The sequence below is a fragment of the Coenobita brevimanus genome, chromosome 22, assembly GCF_032717465.1.
Source record: "Coenobita brevimanus isolate Jiangsu-jjx chromosome 22, ASM3271746v2, whole genome shotgun sequence".
NCBI classification, from domain to species: domain Eukaryota; kingdom Metazoa; phylum Arthropoda; class Malacostraca; order Decapoda; family Coenobitidae; genus Coenobita; species Coenobita brevimanus.
In genome coordinates, this window is record NC_136975.1 from 32,364,224 (window position 1) to 32,381,190 (window position 16,967).

At 40.4% G+C, this 16,967-nt stretch overlaps 1 protein-coding gene across 1 annotated transcript in view; it reads right to left on the reverse strand.

The window, feature by feature from the left end:
* LOC145392458 (uncharacterized) overlaps positions 1-16,967 on the reverse strand; it is a 164,378-nt gene that overhangs the window by 101,890 nt on the left and 45,521 nt on the right. The gene's annotated exons all lie outside the window — the stretch shown is intronic.

The window sequence follows — 16,967 nt, forward strand, 5'->3', positions numbered from 1 at the left end:
GACCCTACAGCCGATTACTTTAAAAATCGAATTGCTTCTTTCTTGCCTGGCCCGTAACATTTTCACTAACTTTGGTCTAAATTGGATCAAAACTGTTTGAACTGACCTTGGCATTTGACCTATTGTTCTCAGAATAAGGTTTCATTATCCATGGCTGACCTTCAGTCCTTCAAGTTTGATCCAGGTCGAGTCAGAACTGTATACTATTACATAGAACCACGCATTGACCATGCCATGCGACCTTGACCTTCTGTGGATTACTCTCAAAATAGAATCCTTTCATCCCTGCTTTACCATGAGCCCTCCCACAAAGTTTAGTCTAAGTCAGTTTGGAATTGTTGAAGCTGACCTTGCCATGTGACTGTGAACTTTGACTTCATTCCTGCTTTACCATCAACCCTCCCATAAGGCTTATTCTACATCAGATTGGAACTGTTGAAGCTGATCTTGCAATATGTGACTGTGAACTTTGACCTTTCTCTGTAACCTTGGCATTTCACTGATTGCTTTCAAGAACGGATTCCTTTATTGTTGCCTTGCCCTGAACCCCTCAACAAAATTTGGTCTGAGTTGGATTAAAACTGTGTAAATTGCCCTTGCCTTGTGACCTAGACCTTTGACTTGTTCTCAAAACTATAAGTCAACTTCATGTTTGACCCTCAGCCTTCCACCAAGTTTGGTTGAAATTAGATTTTTTTTTTTTTTTTTTTTTTGTTACTTTGTATGCACTCAGATCACAGGTCAAACTATGATCTTGACCTGTGACCTTGACCATTGATGATTGGTCTCAAAACTGATTCCTTTATGTTTGTCTTACCTTAAACTGTTCCATTAAGTATGGTCTAAATCGGATTGGAAAAAAAAAAATAACAGTGAAGGTGTGCCACATCAACACCAACTAGTGTATTGTAGTAGATGAACGATTGTTCCAATAAGACAAATATCCCAAGCTCTTTCAGTTCTGCTGATGGCCAAATGTACTGAGAATGGAGGGTTGATTTGGCTAATAAAACAATGGAGACCTATTCCTTCCTCATAATTATGGCTAATCGAATTTCAGCAACCAGGACAGTATTCATGTTGCAGGAGTGGCTCAATTCTGTAAGGTAACAGACCATGTTATGATCTGGGGCTGCTTTAGTGACACTAAGGGGAGAGATGGTTTGAGATTTTTTCCCCACAGAATGTTTCAATACACAAGGGGCCAGCCAGAAAAAACAGGTCATATCTATTCTTTGACTTAGGTATTTCATTCTTGTATATATTGTGAATGGATTGTTGACGTCAGTATCGATGCATGAGGATGTAATCATGATTGTTTTGCGGACGCAGGCCTCAGCAGTTACCTTCGTGAAACTTGATGGCTGCCTGCTGTCCGTGGATATCCCCCAGAGTTAACACCCACCCACCCACCCACCCACCCACACACACACACACACACACACACACACACACACACACACACACACACACACACACACACACACACACACACACACACACACACACACACACACACACACACACACACACATTGTGCCCCTTTTCAATAAAGGAAATATACAAAATCCACATGCTTACCGACCATTGTTATCTTAAGCAAGATGTTAGAAAAACTGATACGAAGAATTTGGGTAAATCACCTGGAAAAACACAGTATGATGACAGAAAGACAGTTTACTTTTAAAAACGGAAAATCATATATTACTATCTTAAATTACTATGACAGAGTTGTAGAAATAATACAGAAAAGAGATGGCTTGGTAGACAGCATATATTTGGATTTCAGGATGGCATTTGACAGAGTACCACACAAAAGACTCTTATGGAAACTGTACAATCAAGGAGGAGTCCAAGGTAATCTGTACGATTGGATGCAATATTTTCTCAGTAAAAGTGAAACGAGAACAATGCTTAGGGGAAATTACTCATCATAGGGAGAAGTGACAAGTGGAGTTCCACAGGGCTCGGTGCTGGCACCAATTATGTTTTTAGTACATGTAAATGACATACACAGCAACACTGGAAATGGAAGCTACCTAAATATGTTTGCTGATGATGCAAAAATACGAAGGGAAATTACAAACACAAACTCTTGGATAGAGCTAAAAGAGGAAGAAAATAAGCTTCGTGAATGGAGCAATAGATGGCAAATGGAATTCAGTGTAGACAAATGTCATGCAATAAAATTTGGTAAAAGTGAAAAAAAGACTAGACTGGGACTAAAAGTTAGGAAGTTCAACTCTACACACTTCAGAAAGTGAAAAGGATTTAGGAGTGATTATCAGTAACAGACTATCACCGACTGACCACATAAATGAAAATGTAAGGAACATGTACAGTAAGCAACAATAATCGTGTCGTGAAATTTGGTGAAAATACAAGCTAACGGGCTAAGCGTCTGGTACATCCCGCCGTCTGTCATACGGACGGTTCATAATGTTTCACGAGTTACATTTAATCTTCGGACACGACTACTGTTGCTCACTGTACACACTGCTTGCTCATATGAGGGTAGCATTCACATATAAAAATAAAGACGTGCTGAGAAAGATAATAATATCTTTCATCAGACCAACTTTGGAGTATACATCAGCAGTCTGGAATCCGCATCTCAAAACACAGATAAGATTGAGAAGGTACAAAGGGCCGTTACAAGATGGGTACCAAGCTTAAGGGACCTAAGCAATGAAGAAAGAGTCCAAAAATTAAACCTACCAACATTACAGAACAGAAGGAAAAGAGGAGACATGAATATATTATGTAAATGCATCACAGGAGAAAATAGACGTAAATGAGTGTAAATGAGTATATAACCGATGGGGAAGCAACATGAAGAGGACACTGTAGAAAACTGTACAAGAAAAGTGGTGATAAAGACGTAAGGAAATTCAGTTTCCCAAATAAAGCAGTTGATCAGTGGAATGCACTGCTGAATGAAGTACTTGTGTGCCAAAAAATTAATAATTTGAAGACGTGATAAAAATAGTTCAAAACTCGGGACAGTACGAGCTTGACTCATTCCTGTAAAGATACAAGTAGGTAAGAACAATTAGGTAAGTTAAGAACACACACACACACACACACACACACACACACACACACACACACACACACACACACACACACACACACACACACTGTACCTGAGGTTAGTTAGAGAGTGAAGGTGGACAGGACAAGGAGGACAAATGTCAGTGGGAGCCACAGGATATCATCCCTCCCCCTAACCCAACCCCCATTCCCCTCTCCCTTTCATCCCGATGACAGACGTATCAGGGGGTACACTACCACCTCCAAGACACAGCGGTACAGCCCATACACAACGGCACGTCCACCCCCCCACACACACACAAGAATAAGGAGAGAAGCCCCAAAACAGTTTGAGGAGGACATCATAAATAGAAGTATTGATCAACCGAAGCTATTTTACAGCTATATCCGAAGCAGAACAAAAGTAAAAGATAAAACACAATCCATTACCGATGAAGGGATCATCTGTACACAAAAGAAAGACATTTGTGAAGTACTCAATAAGAATTTCCAGTCAGTGTTTACAGAAGAAAATAATTTTGAGGGGGATGATATGGAACATGCATGCCCAAACATATTACCAGATGTACAAATATCAGAAAAAGAAATACAGCAGGCGTTACGCAAATTAGACAAAGGAAAAGCACATGGCCCTGACGAAATTTCGTGTTGGGTGCTACATGAATGTGCAAAGGTGTTAAGTAGACCATTATCTTTAATATTTAGGGAATCCTTGGGTCAAGATAAACTACCTGATATTTGGAAGAAAGCAAACATTGTTCCCTTTTTCAAGAAAGGGAATAGACAAAATCCACCTAACTACCGACCAGTATCACTAACCAGTGTTGTAAGGTACTGGAAAAACTGATAAGCAAAGTTTGGGTAAACGTACTGGAAAAACTGATAAGTAAAGTTTGGGTAAACCATCGAGAAGAACACAATATAATAACAGAAAAGCTATTTGGTTTCAGAAAGGGAAAATCATGTGTTACTAATCTAGTAAGCTACTATGACAGAGTTGCAGAAACATTACAGGAAAGAGAAGGGTGGGTGGACAGTATCTATCTAGATTTCAAGAAAGCATTTGACAGAGTACTGCACCAAAGACTTTTATGGACACTGTACCCAAGGCCCAAGGTTCTATGGGCCTTGACTGTACCATCAAGGAGGAATTCGAGGCAAACTGTGCTGTTGGATGCAAGATTTTATCAGAAAATGGGAAATGAGAACAGTACTAGGAGGAAATTACTCATCATAGAGGGAAGTGACTAGCGGAATTCCACAGGGCTCAATGCTGGCACCAATTATGTCTTTAGTATATATAAGTGACACAGATCATAACACTGGAAATGAAAGCTATCTAAATATGTTTGCTGATGATGCAAAAATACAAAGGAGAATTACTAACACAGACACTTGCAAAGAGCTACAAGAAGAATTAAATAAACTTCATGAATGGAGTAGTACATGGCAAATGAAATTCAGTGTGAACAAGTGTCATGTTATCAAGTTTGGTAAAAGTGGGAAAAAACCAGATTGGGATTGTAAGTTAGGAAGTAAAACCCTACACATATCAGAAAGAGAGAAGGACCTAGGTGTGATTATCAGTAGCAGCCGTGGCTCAGTAGGTTAGAGCACTCCGCACTGACCGAAGGGTCGGAGGATCGAATCCACACAAGGGTCATTGGTAGACATCAGGAAGGGCATCCGGTCATAAAATGCTACACGCTCCAGTCCAAAAGTCCTCTACCCAGGGGCAGCGCCTTTGCCCTTCAGGGATACCAGGCGTATAACCAAATTATTTAAGCAGCCGTGGCTCAGTGGGTTAGAGCGCTCCGCTCTGACCGAAGGGTCGGAGGATCGAATCCACCCAAGGGTCATTGGTAGACATCAGGAAGGGCATCCGGTCATAAAATGCTACATGTTCCAGTCCAAAAGTCCTTTACCCAGGGGCAACACCTTAGCCCATCGGGGATGCCAGGCGTAAAACCATTTTTTTTTTTTTTTTTTATCAGACTATCTCTGGCTGACCGCATCAGTGAGAAGGTACGGAATTGCAAATATGAGAATGGCATTCACATACATAAATGAATACATGCTGAGAAAGATAATAACATCATTCATCAGACCAACGCTGGAATATGCATCAGTAGTCTGGAGTCCTCATCTCAAAGAACACGTAGATAAGATTGAAAAAGTTCAAAGGGCCGCTTCAAGACGGATACCAAGCTTAAGGGATCTAAGCTACGAAGAACGACTAGAAAAACTGAATCTGCCAACACTACAGGAGAGAAGGAAAAGAGGAGACATGATTATGCTATATAAATACATATCAGGGAAGGAGAAAATACATAAATGAATATATAACCTATGGGGAAGCATCAGCAAGAGGACAATGCAAAAAACTGCATAAAAAGGGAGGCGATAAAGACGCAAGGAAATTTAGCTTCCCAAATAGAACAGCTGATCAGTGGAATGCACTACCGAATGAAACAGGGTGCCAAAACACTTCATAAATTTAGGATGTATGATGAAAATGTTTTAAGACACGGGACAGTACGAGCTTGAGTCTTTCATGTAAAGATACAATTAGGTAAGAATAATTAAGAACACACACACACACACACACACACACACACACACACACACACACACACACACACACACACACACACACACACACACACACACACACACACACACACACACACACACACACACACACACACACACACACAACCGCATCCAGACATCACCTTGGCGAGGACGGGGTTAATCAGTAAGGAACAAAGACAACCAAAATAAAGGTGTAAAGTGCACCGCCACAGTGAGACGGACGCAACCACCTGGTCAAATGTGAAGGTGAGGCTGTGTGTGTGTGTGTGTGTGTGTGTGTGTGTGTGTGTGTCCTCGGGAGTAGGGACACACACACACACACACACACACACACACACACACACAAGCGTCCTGACATACATACAGGGATATATATAATTAGAGAGAGAGAGAGAGAGAGAGAGAGAATCACCCTGCCCTAGGGTGGGAAAGGAGCTCCAGATGATGATATATATATATATATATATATATATATATATATATATATATATATATATAAACACACACACACACACACACACACACGCTTTTATGTATAAATACCTGTGTACTCACCTCCTTACTTACAGAATAGCCATTCCGTAAATTCATTGTGCAAAAATACTCGCATACACATCCATGGATACAGAACAACCTATACATACATACATACACACATACATAAATCATTCATTCATTCATATATACAAGTATTCATACATACATGATGCAAAAATACATTTGTATACACCTGAGCACACACTTAACACATTGCGCACACCAATACACACACTCATACTGTGGCACTGACGTCAGCATTTCTGCGCTGACACATGCAGACACGTTGGCAAACTAAACTCCTCATGTACAGACACAGATATGCCATATCTACATACGATAGGTACACTGCCAAAGAGAAAACATAAATACACAGGCACATACACCGGTGCTGATTTAGAAACGTGTTCTTCATTTTCATACACGTATAGGCCAATTTATACAATATAATGCTACCACACACACACAAATCCACCCTCACTCTTCATCTTCCTAGTCTGTATATCTTATTTTTATCATCATCATCCAGATCAGGACCGGATATTTCTTTTAGGCGGGGAACAGACATTTCCTCACCTCGCTGGCTTTGGAGAGTTTAACAAGGGAGTTTGGGTTGGCATCGTACTCAACTCGTTTACCTCGTAGATTCGAGCATGTTTAGCTGGAGGAAAAAAAGATCGCTGAATATTTCATCTCTCCTACTTATCACTTCTCTGCTGGCTAATACACATAAGCTGAGACAGGATTGCTATTTTTCCTTGTTCATAGATGATTCTCTTTGAAATTATACACCAAAGGAAAATGGCGAACATGCCCCAAAATTGAAGCAGACGCAATGGCAGAGTAGGTGAACTTCTTATTCCTGACTCTACCTCATAGTGAGGAGATTTATTACACGAAGTGTGCAGATCGAAATATCGAATAATAGTTAGAGAGAGAGAGCGAGGGGGGGGGGGAGGGAGGGGACAACAAAAAATGAAATTTACTACGCACATCACGAGAACAGTACCGGTATCTACACGAGACCTGGGCCTCTATCAACTCGACCTCTCTTTCTTAAAAAGATAGCTTTTAACGCTAACTTCTTGACCCCTGTCAGGTTGGGGTTAGCCAGAATAAAGTACGCGGTTTGACTACTGCAGTAGATTATTTTTGAGAGAGAAGTCTGCGCGAACTATGACTATACACGCCTCAGGAGCAGAGAGAGAGAGAGAGAAAAACACTGATATATACTGTAATTGTGTATACGCCACGTGAGCCCTTAAGAACCTTCACCCTAGCCCCTCCTCTCTTACCATGCCACCCTGCCGCCCTTCACCCCCACACTGATCCTTAGGCGGAACACCTCACAGACGCAGTTCTCTCCTGGGCCTCTCTCACGACCCCCTCCCCCCACCTCTTACGACCCCCAGCACCCATTCCATCTCTCAGCTTTCCTCTCTCTCATTCTATCACGACTGCTCCCCTCACTCCATCTCTCACGACCCCTCCTTTGGCTTAATCTCTTATTCCTTCCTCGTTATTCATTCACTTTATGTACCCTTCTTTCGCTCCTTTCGTCCCACTGTGTATCTGTATGTTAATGTCAGTATTTTTTTTTTTTTTTTTAATAACAGAACGGAGGAAGGAAAAACAAATGGGGAAAAAAAAATAATCCGTACACCAGATTACTGGTGTCCTCTGTTCATAAAATATCTGTAACAGTTAGACTTGAACAGTTGTAGGTTGAAATTTGGAGGAAAACAACTCTGGGGAAGCGAGTTCCAGAGAGATGCAGTTCGGGGAATGAAAGAAATCTGATAGGCAGAAGTTCTGCAATATGGTTGAGTGACATTCCAGTCATGAGCGCTACCAGATGCCCGTATAGCACGAGGGAAGGCATGGAGAGGTGGCACCATGGACGCAACTTCGTCTGAGCATTTGCCAAAAAAATATCTGTAAAATAATGCAAGGGAGGCAACATTCCTTCTTACTTACAGGGGAGGTAGTTTATATGTAATGGCAGGGTTGTTAATGATTCTAACAGCTTTATTCTGAATTTTGTCTAGTTGTCTTAATGCAACCTCTCCACAGCCATTCCACAAGGATGAGCAATATTCAAGCTGAGAGCGCACATGACTCTTATAAATTATAGCTAACTGCTCATCGGCGAAGAAGTTACGGACTCTGTACAATAATCCAAGTTTCTTTGAGGCGGTTTTAGCAAGTGATCTGACATGAGAGGTCCAGCTGAGGGCACTGTTAATTGAGACACCAAGAATTTCAATACTTTTGGAGATGGGAATATTAGTAGCACTGAAGGTAATGTACGAATCTGGTAATATCTGTCTATTAGTAAACTGTATATATTTAGTTTTACTAGCATTAAAAGAGACAAGGTTGTTTTGTCCCCATTCACTGATTGTAGATAGATCTTGATTTATGGAGATGGCTGTACTGAGTTGAGAGGTAGAGATATTAGACTTTGTAAATGGATGTCTGAGTGTGAATGAACTATGTAGTGTTGAGTCATCTGCATATGAGTGAATGGGATTGTGAGTGACAGATAAGAGATCATTAATATGAACCAGCAATAGGGTTGGCGCCAGAACTGATCCCTGCGGCACGCCGGCATTAACTGAGTGGAAATTCGAATATACATCATCTACTTTTACTCTTATTTTCCTGTCACTAAGATAAGAAGAAATCAAAGGAACAAAAGAGGTTAGTCCATAGCAAGGGAGTTTGGACAGCAGGGAACGGTGCCATACTCTGTCGAAAGCTTTAGAGATATCAAGAGCTACTGCATGAGTTTCTCCAAAAAGATCAATTGATTGATGGATGGTATGAGTTAAGAGATTGAGTATGGCAATGGTGGATCTTTCGTGGCGAAAACCGTATTGTCTATCACTAATTAAGTTGTTGGATTCAAGATGTTTAACAATATGCTTATTAATTAAAGTTTCAAATACCTTACCAAGAGTAGATGTGACAGCTATTGGTCTGTAATTGGAGGGGTCAGACGAACTTCCTTTCTTCGGAACTGGGTGGATATTGGCTTCTTTCCATGAATTTGGGAATAAAGAAGTACGTATGCATAGTCTGAATAATTTAGCTAGGACAGAGGCAAGTTCAGGGGAACACTTTTTCAAAACAATTGCCGGAATTCCATCTGGGCCTGGAGCTTTGTTGGTAGGTAAATTGTCTTGGAAGGATTTTACGAATCTTGTCTGTATATTAAGTGGGGCAATTTCGGGAGAATCAAGTTCCAGTACTGAGACATTCTGGCGGGTATCATCTATGGTAGAGTTTCTTGCAAAGGTACTAGCAAAGATATCTGCTTTCCCACGTGGGTCATTTGTAATATTGCCATATATCTATTTATCTGTATCTGTCAGCCAACTTATTCATTTATCTGTGTGTATATAAGGATGAACAAAAGGAGGGGAGGGAATTTTGCAGGAAAAGCTATGAATTTTAAATGAATGTTTCAAGTTTTGAAGGATTGTTCCGGCCGTCAAAACCTGATGAATTTGCATCAGCTTTTCACTTTTACGTTCTACTGATAGTCTTCTACCTCTTGCACATCACCACGGACAATGTATTAATCATCCATCTAGCTCGGGGAAGCTCCGTTGGACTTAAAAGATTTTTTTTTTTTTTTTTTTTTTTATCGTCCAGGCAAACGACGGTTGTAGCTGTTCACTGTCGTTACCGCATTACTTGTAGTTGTCGGGTTGGGTTTGGTGTTTTAATGTCCGCCACATCTTTACTTGTTTTCGGATCTGATAAAACTGTTCAAAATGTTACTCGTTGAAACAGTCATTATGTCAGGAATTGTTTGATCATTGTATTTTTAAGACTTGTTATGTTGGCAGTGATTTTGCATTCACTGCTTCTAGCATAATTTCAAATATGTTTAGCCACAACATACATTTTTTTTTTTTTTAAGCAGAATAGAAGCACCCTTTCCTTTGCCAGTATTCCCTATCTTATTGAAATAAGAGTGTTTAATTTGTTCACAGATCGGCCCATTCAGGGGATGTCTGACACAGCAGTTGCTAGTAAGTGCCCAGTGCCTAGATCAGTTTTAGGTATGCCAGGAATTTAGTACTTGTAGTTACATCAAGGACTTTGCAGTATTCGGAATGCCAAAAGGTTTATCCATTCCATTCTCAGTGACCAGTGTAGGTAGTTGCCTTACTTCCTTCTTCTTCTATCTCATGACTTTTCTGATATCCTCTTGCAAAGTTTTTGTATTTTTCCGAGATTTGAGGAACACTTGTTGATGTATTCATATCCCTCCTCACAAGACTTTCAATTGTTAGAGCAAGTAAAGCCTTTCCGCCACTTCAAGTAACATCATTACTAGCCATCAGTTTGCTGCGAGACACTTCATCGGTCTTCCTCATTTAGTTACATTATGTCTTGAGGCGTATTTATATAATCCTTGTGTAATATTTCTTTTCATAGTACAGTGTCATCTGTAGGTGTCATATCTACCTTACCTACTGATTCCAAAGATAGACCGATGAAGTCTACAAGTCTCCTCAAGTTACATTTTGTTTTGTATTCCTGATTTTGTTCCAAGTGCTATTTACCCGTCCCAGCCCCGGAGGGGCTAGGGGAGGGGTATTGTTTTCATTCGGTTTGTCTGTCTGTCTGTCTTAACTTTACGCAAAAACTACTGGTACGATTTTGACTAGAAATACAGGGATGATGGGCTATGACCTAATCGCCTGGTTAAATTTTGGGCCAAATTGGGCCAAGGCCTAGGCTCTTGGCCCAAAAAATGTATAAGAAAAAAAAAAGTTTTTAAAAATTCGCCATAACTTCTTTCAGTTTCGTCATATCGACATGAAACCAAAACGTAAAGGTGCATCTTTCAAATCTGCATCCTATGACATGTCTCATTACATCAGGGGGTCATCCCCTAGTTAGCTATAGGGGGTCAGTGTCAGGTGGGCCGGGCCTGAAATTTCAAATGGGCATAATATTGTCAATTTTCACCCGCTTTACTCCAAATTTGATATGTGACATCTTTGACTAGATATCCGATTGTATTTATATGTCAGCACTAAAATGGCTGACGAGGACGAATTTGCTGTGCCTTGGCACCGCTTTTTGTATTCTTTTTTCTGATGGCTTTATGGCGGTACTCAGTATGTCAGGCCGTACTTTCTCACGCATTTGTTGGAAAGTTTATGACCTCTGTATAAAAACAATCTGGCATTCCCATGAACGGTGACCAATATATTTGTACAGTGTAGTTGTTTCCATTTCTTTATATTCTCAATTAAAATTTACGATCTCTCTCTCTCTCTCTCTCTCTCTCTCTCTCTCTCTCTCTCTCTCTCTCTCTCTCTCTCTCTCTCTCTCTCTCTCTCTCTCTCGTCAGCTTCTTTTATTTTTTTTCTTCAAATTATGAACTAAGCATCTATTTTAGTGGTAGATAACCCGTCTTTCCACTAGCTGTCAACGCATCACTTGCATTAAAGGACCGTGATTCTCTGAATATTTCTGTACTACATTAGTAGAGTGTAGTTTCTTTTTGTGACAGCAGTACTAATGCTGTCATACTGGATGAAGGATGTTCAATAAACCAAACATCTCTCTTGCAGAACACTGGAAAGACTGTAGTGCTATCCGTGGTTGCTCGTACATAATATGGATCGCATTCTTTAACTCCACGGTTATCATGGTATGCTGAGTGGATGTTTACAGGAGAAGAGGGGAAAGCGATGGATTGGGGAAAATAGTGAGTGGATATTTACAGGAGGATGGATTGGGGAGCAGAGTGAATATTTACAGAAGAAGAGAGGAAAGGGGTGGATTGGGGAACAGAGTAGATATTTACAGAAGAGGGGAAAGGGGTGGATTAGGGAAGAGAGTGAGTGAATATTTACGGGAAAAAAAAGGACAGGGATGGACTGGGGAAAAGAGTGAAATAAACTGATACGAGAATAGAACTACGGTATGCTATGTAGGACTATCTTAGTATTGATTTTATCATTAAGAAACAGATTCGATTAGGTTATAGGAAACTGTATATATACAAAATACAGTGCAAATTTTTATGTTAGTAACCTGTAAACCATTATAAAAATCTGGAAAAAAAAATACAAAAAGAGGTTTCACCAACAAAAAGAGCATTCACCAAAATGGACGCTGATGATATGATGAAACTGAAACCGAAAAATATACCTTACTGTGTCAGTGTGGCGTGAAGAAACAAAGGATTATTACTGCTACTACCAGAAATACGACTAATTTTGAAAATGAGAGGGAAATGACCGTACAACTATAAATATCAGTGGTGAAATAATATCTGCCCTGTTGATCATATACACCCGGTATTGGCAGGCCGCTCCCCTGTGTTGTCACTTAATTAAACCAGGCCTTTGAAAACTGGATTAGTTATGCATCGCTTTATTATTGGAGGTAGTATTGCGCCAGGTCGCTATTTTAAATGAAATGTACAAAAAAGGGATTTAATTGCTAGATGTAATGATAAATTTAGTGTTCTTGATTTGTCTTTGTATAGGCTATATTACATGCTTTACTCGTGCTGTGTCCCAAGGCTGCTCTGGACGTGAACCCGGTGGCATGCAGGATGAATTGCTTTTTTTTTTTTCAAGTCCAGCATCCTCCTTTCGGGGAATAGGAGAAGTGTTGAGGAACTTTTGTATAACGGGAATGCTCTGGAGCTTGGCTATATCGGTGCCACCACATGAAGGTGTCCATCTCCAGCACTTTTTTGAGTTACATCTCTTTCTCTTTCTCTTTGTGTGTGTGTGTGTATGTGTGTGTTTGGGGGGGGGGGAGAGTGAGTTTGATTTAATCAGCGTTATTCTATGGCCATACCCATTCTGTGGCCGGAAGCTAAACACTTACATAACCACATAATAGGACTATTACATGGACCCCAAGATGCTTTGATTAGCATATCGCATTATTTGACCTATTCCATATAGCCTACAGAGTTATTTATCAGGATATAGCTAATTATGTTACTACTATCCTATTTGTGTGTGCAGTATATGTACTATGTATTGTGCATACAAACAGAACAGCAGCATTAGTAATATTGTGTAGGCTATAGTAGTATATACAAGTAAGATAATAAAATTTATGAAATATCAAGCATTCTCAGAACCCGTTTTAGGACAACACTTCACTTAAACTAGCAAAGTCTGGATTGCTTGCTCAGAAATATGAGATGTTTCTTATACAAAATTTTTTTAACATTTAAGAGTTCGTGAAATCTCTTAAGATTTTTAAGGAGTCCACCGCGTGATAGCGCTTCGCATACAATAAGCAAAGTCTGGATACCTACTCAATTTCCCCAAAAATATCAACGTTTGTAAAGTATTTACACATATCTTCAAATACCGTGATAAAAGGATCTCTATATTCCTGTATCTTCTCACACTGCAGTAGATAATGTCACAATATATATATGTGTGTGTGTGTGTGTGTGTGTGTGTGTGTGTGTGTAAGGTTTCTCTTGCATTGTTTACATTTGGTGTCTGCACTAACGCGATCTGTTTCTTGCCAGGGATACAGCCTAAGCTATGCCCAACAGTAGTAACATGGAGGAGTCTATTGACTCTGGTGATCTATAATTATGAGGCTCCTCTTACATCATAGTGATCATAAATAGACTGGCTCGTGTCCAGTTTGCTGTTTCGTCTCTCTGAAAAAGATAAACTGTTGCTCCCTACTAATAACTGTGTTCGAGCTACTAACTGACGTACCGAAATCATAGTCAACTGGCTCTGTGTAACGACCTTAGCAAACTCCTCAGCTTAGTCATGCATGTGGAGGTCAACATGAGCAAGATCCCATACAAGGCTTCAGGCAAAAGTACAGTACAGTAATGATGTGAGGAGTTAAGGGCACACATAATTGACAAAAGTCAGTGATAATATGGATGTGAGTTCTGGTTATGAATACTTGCGCATAGAAGTACAAAAAGTATACCACACACCTCAGTTTGTTATGTGGAGGTTCAGTTGTTAATGTAGGCCACTTTCTTATACCTGAGACCATCACCCTGCGATACAGTTACTGCACTCCTAGCTGCCTCAGTGGGCTGGTTGACGACCATGTTAGCCGGCTGGTTGACAGAACCAAGTATACAATGTTGGGGGTAACGCATGATTGGTTGCCTAGTTATCTGTTGGTTCAGATTTTTCCTCCTGACAGGACGAGCTAGTATTAACCTTTTAGGATGAAAGATGGGTACAATGACACTGGATGAGGATATTTGTCATGGAGCAGGTAAAAAGCTCATGAATATTGTGCAACTTTATTTCAGCTAGAGTTTTCACAATCCATTGTGGTGGATGTAACCTGTTGATAAGAAGGCTTGCAGGGCTTCAGCGCAGGGGTTCGCACAGTTCTGTCTGATCATCTTATGGCTCTTGATGGCATTAACTTCACTGACTCGTTCACCTAAACTGGGAATGTTGAGTTCCTGTTGAATGTTAAGAATTTTTACGTGGGAGGATAGCCAAAATAACACTCATGCTTCTTTCAGCACTTTCTAGCGATGCAAGCAGTAATTTTGATACTAGAGTGAGAAGGGGGGCAACATAATATATTAGAGATCTAATGTAAACTAAATACATGATTTTTGCAATTCTGTTATTTGCATCAGACGTCAGGTGAAAGTCTGTCAGTGCACGAAGTGCTCTGAGCCTTTTCCTGTACTGACGTTTCAGTTTGGTAACCAAAAGTTCATTGACAAGGACCTCATATCCAAGATACCCACACTGTTTGACATGTACAAGCTGAGATCCGTTAGAGAGAGAGAGAGAGAGAGATTTACCAGTTAGCATACAGAACTTTCAAGGTAAAATGTAGCTAGTATAACTGGAAATGGTGATTGACAACTGAGACTTATTTACATTTATCAGAAGGTATACAGTGCAGATTTAGTACTGTTGCCATTACTTTCCATGCCAGATGTTCTCAGCATTATGGTACTGAGATGCAATTTATGTTCGAGCGCAAAACGAAATCTAGGGTTGATTGTTTACCCTGATAAATTGATTTTTGGACAGGAGTGAAAGGGAAGGACTTACTGTTGACACAAGAACGGATTCATTTGGCTGACAACTTTATCACTGTGCCTGATTCAAGAATTTTATTAAAGTATGTGAACAGTCATGAGTTATTTGTAATTTTAGTAATACATAGGCATGAAAATGATGGCCTTGCTGACTGTGATTGATATGAATGGTGAAAATGATGACAATAGCAGTGACGATGACTTACATGTAATAGCTGCAGGTGCAGTCTAGGTATTGTCACTTTTCCATATATATATATATTTTTGGTCAATTATTGTTTATTTTACACCATTTTTTAGTAGCAAGTTAGGTTAGAACGTTAATAATGATGATAAATTTTCTCTTTCCAGACCCACGTCACTTCGCTACATGGATCTCCCATGGGCTGAATAACAGTCTGATGTCAGCAACAAATATAAGTGAGGTCCTGTTCCACCCTAAGCTACCTGTGGATTCATTACACCATCCACACCAGGCGTTATGCAGGTAAGGGGAGTGCAATGGTATTTTAGTGCCAGTATTATAACATGATGCAGTTGGGTGTCATGTGTCATAACATTGTTAATTTTAGTGCCATTAGTGTTGCGTTATGCATTTTAACCCATTAGCTCGCAGGGTTCCTGTGTGAGGGATTGTGCTAGAAGGGTACTAAGTGTAGTGCTCTCCGTCCATCGGCTTAGTCGCAAAGCTCACAGGTCCCTATCCCGGGGTTCCCTTCTTTATAAACATTTGGAAAAGCCACGTTCCGTCCAGTACTGTGGACATCGGGCGCAAATGGGCTAATGTCCTATATTTTACTTTTATGTATTTTAGCAGCGTATATTTATGTCTTTTAGTACTTCAGTATATTATAATATGATGCATCTTAGTATAATGTGACTTTTTGTAAATTGATGTCTTGTATAATCGTTTCGTTGCGTTTCGTTTTTGAAGGCTCCACCATGCATGCATGCGTCGGCCTTGGTCACCTAATGGCGGCTGTCCATGCTGCTCGATCTCTGGCAGCTTCCCTATTTAGTCCCTTATCCCAGAGATCCCACTCAATGACCTCGTCCCAGGTCTTTTTTCGGTCTGCCTCTTGCTACCCAACTCCTAACTTTAACACTTCTTACTTTCTGCACCCAATTATCATCTCCCCATTCGCTTCACATGCCCAGATCATCTCAATTTATCCCTGCTCATCACAACACCAATACACTCCAGTCCCATCCCATCTCTCAACTCTTCCATCGTAAACCTAGCCCCCCCCAGGCCTCGCACTCAGGGACTTACTGCACATCCACCTAATCAATGCCATTTCTGTACGTTTGAGCCTGTAAATATCCTCTTCCTTTACTGCCTAGGTTTCACTGACATACAGCATTACACTCCTAACACATGTTGCAGCTTCTACACCCTCATCCCACCGCCAAGTTACTTCTTGTCTTGAGAGGCCCCTTGTCCATCCACACACTTAATCAGTAACTCTCAAGAGGTTATTCTTCAGGGCTCTGTACTCTTCGTTAACACTTCTATCAGCGTCTCCCTGTTCAGACACCACTCTGTACACCTCGCTGTAGAAGGCATCCCATACTGCTTGTTGTTTTAACATCCATATTTTCCTCCTAGGTGCATAGGTCTTCTTTATTATCAACCGCTCCTTAAGCATCATGTCACATATCAATAACTTGTGTTACAGGGCACACTCCTCGCCCCCAATAACTTTAACATCCTTCAATAACCTCC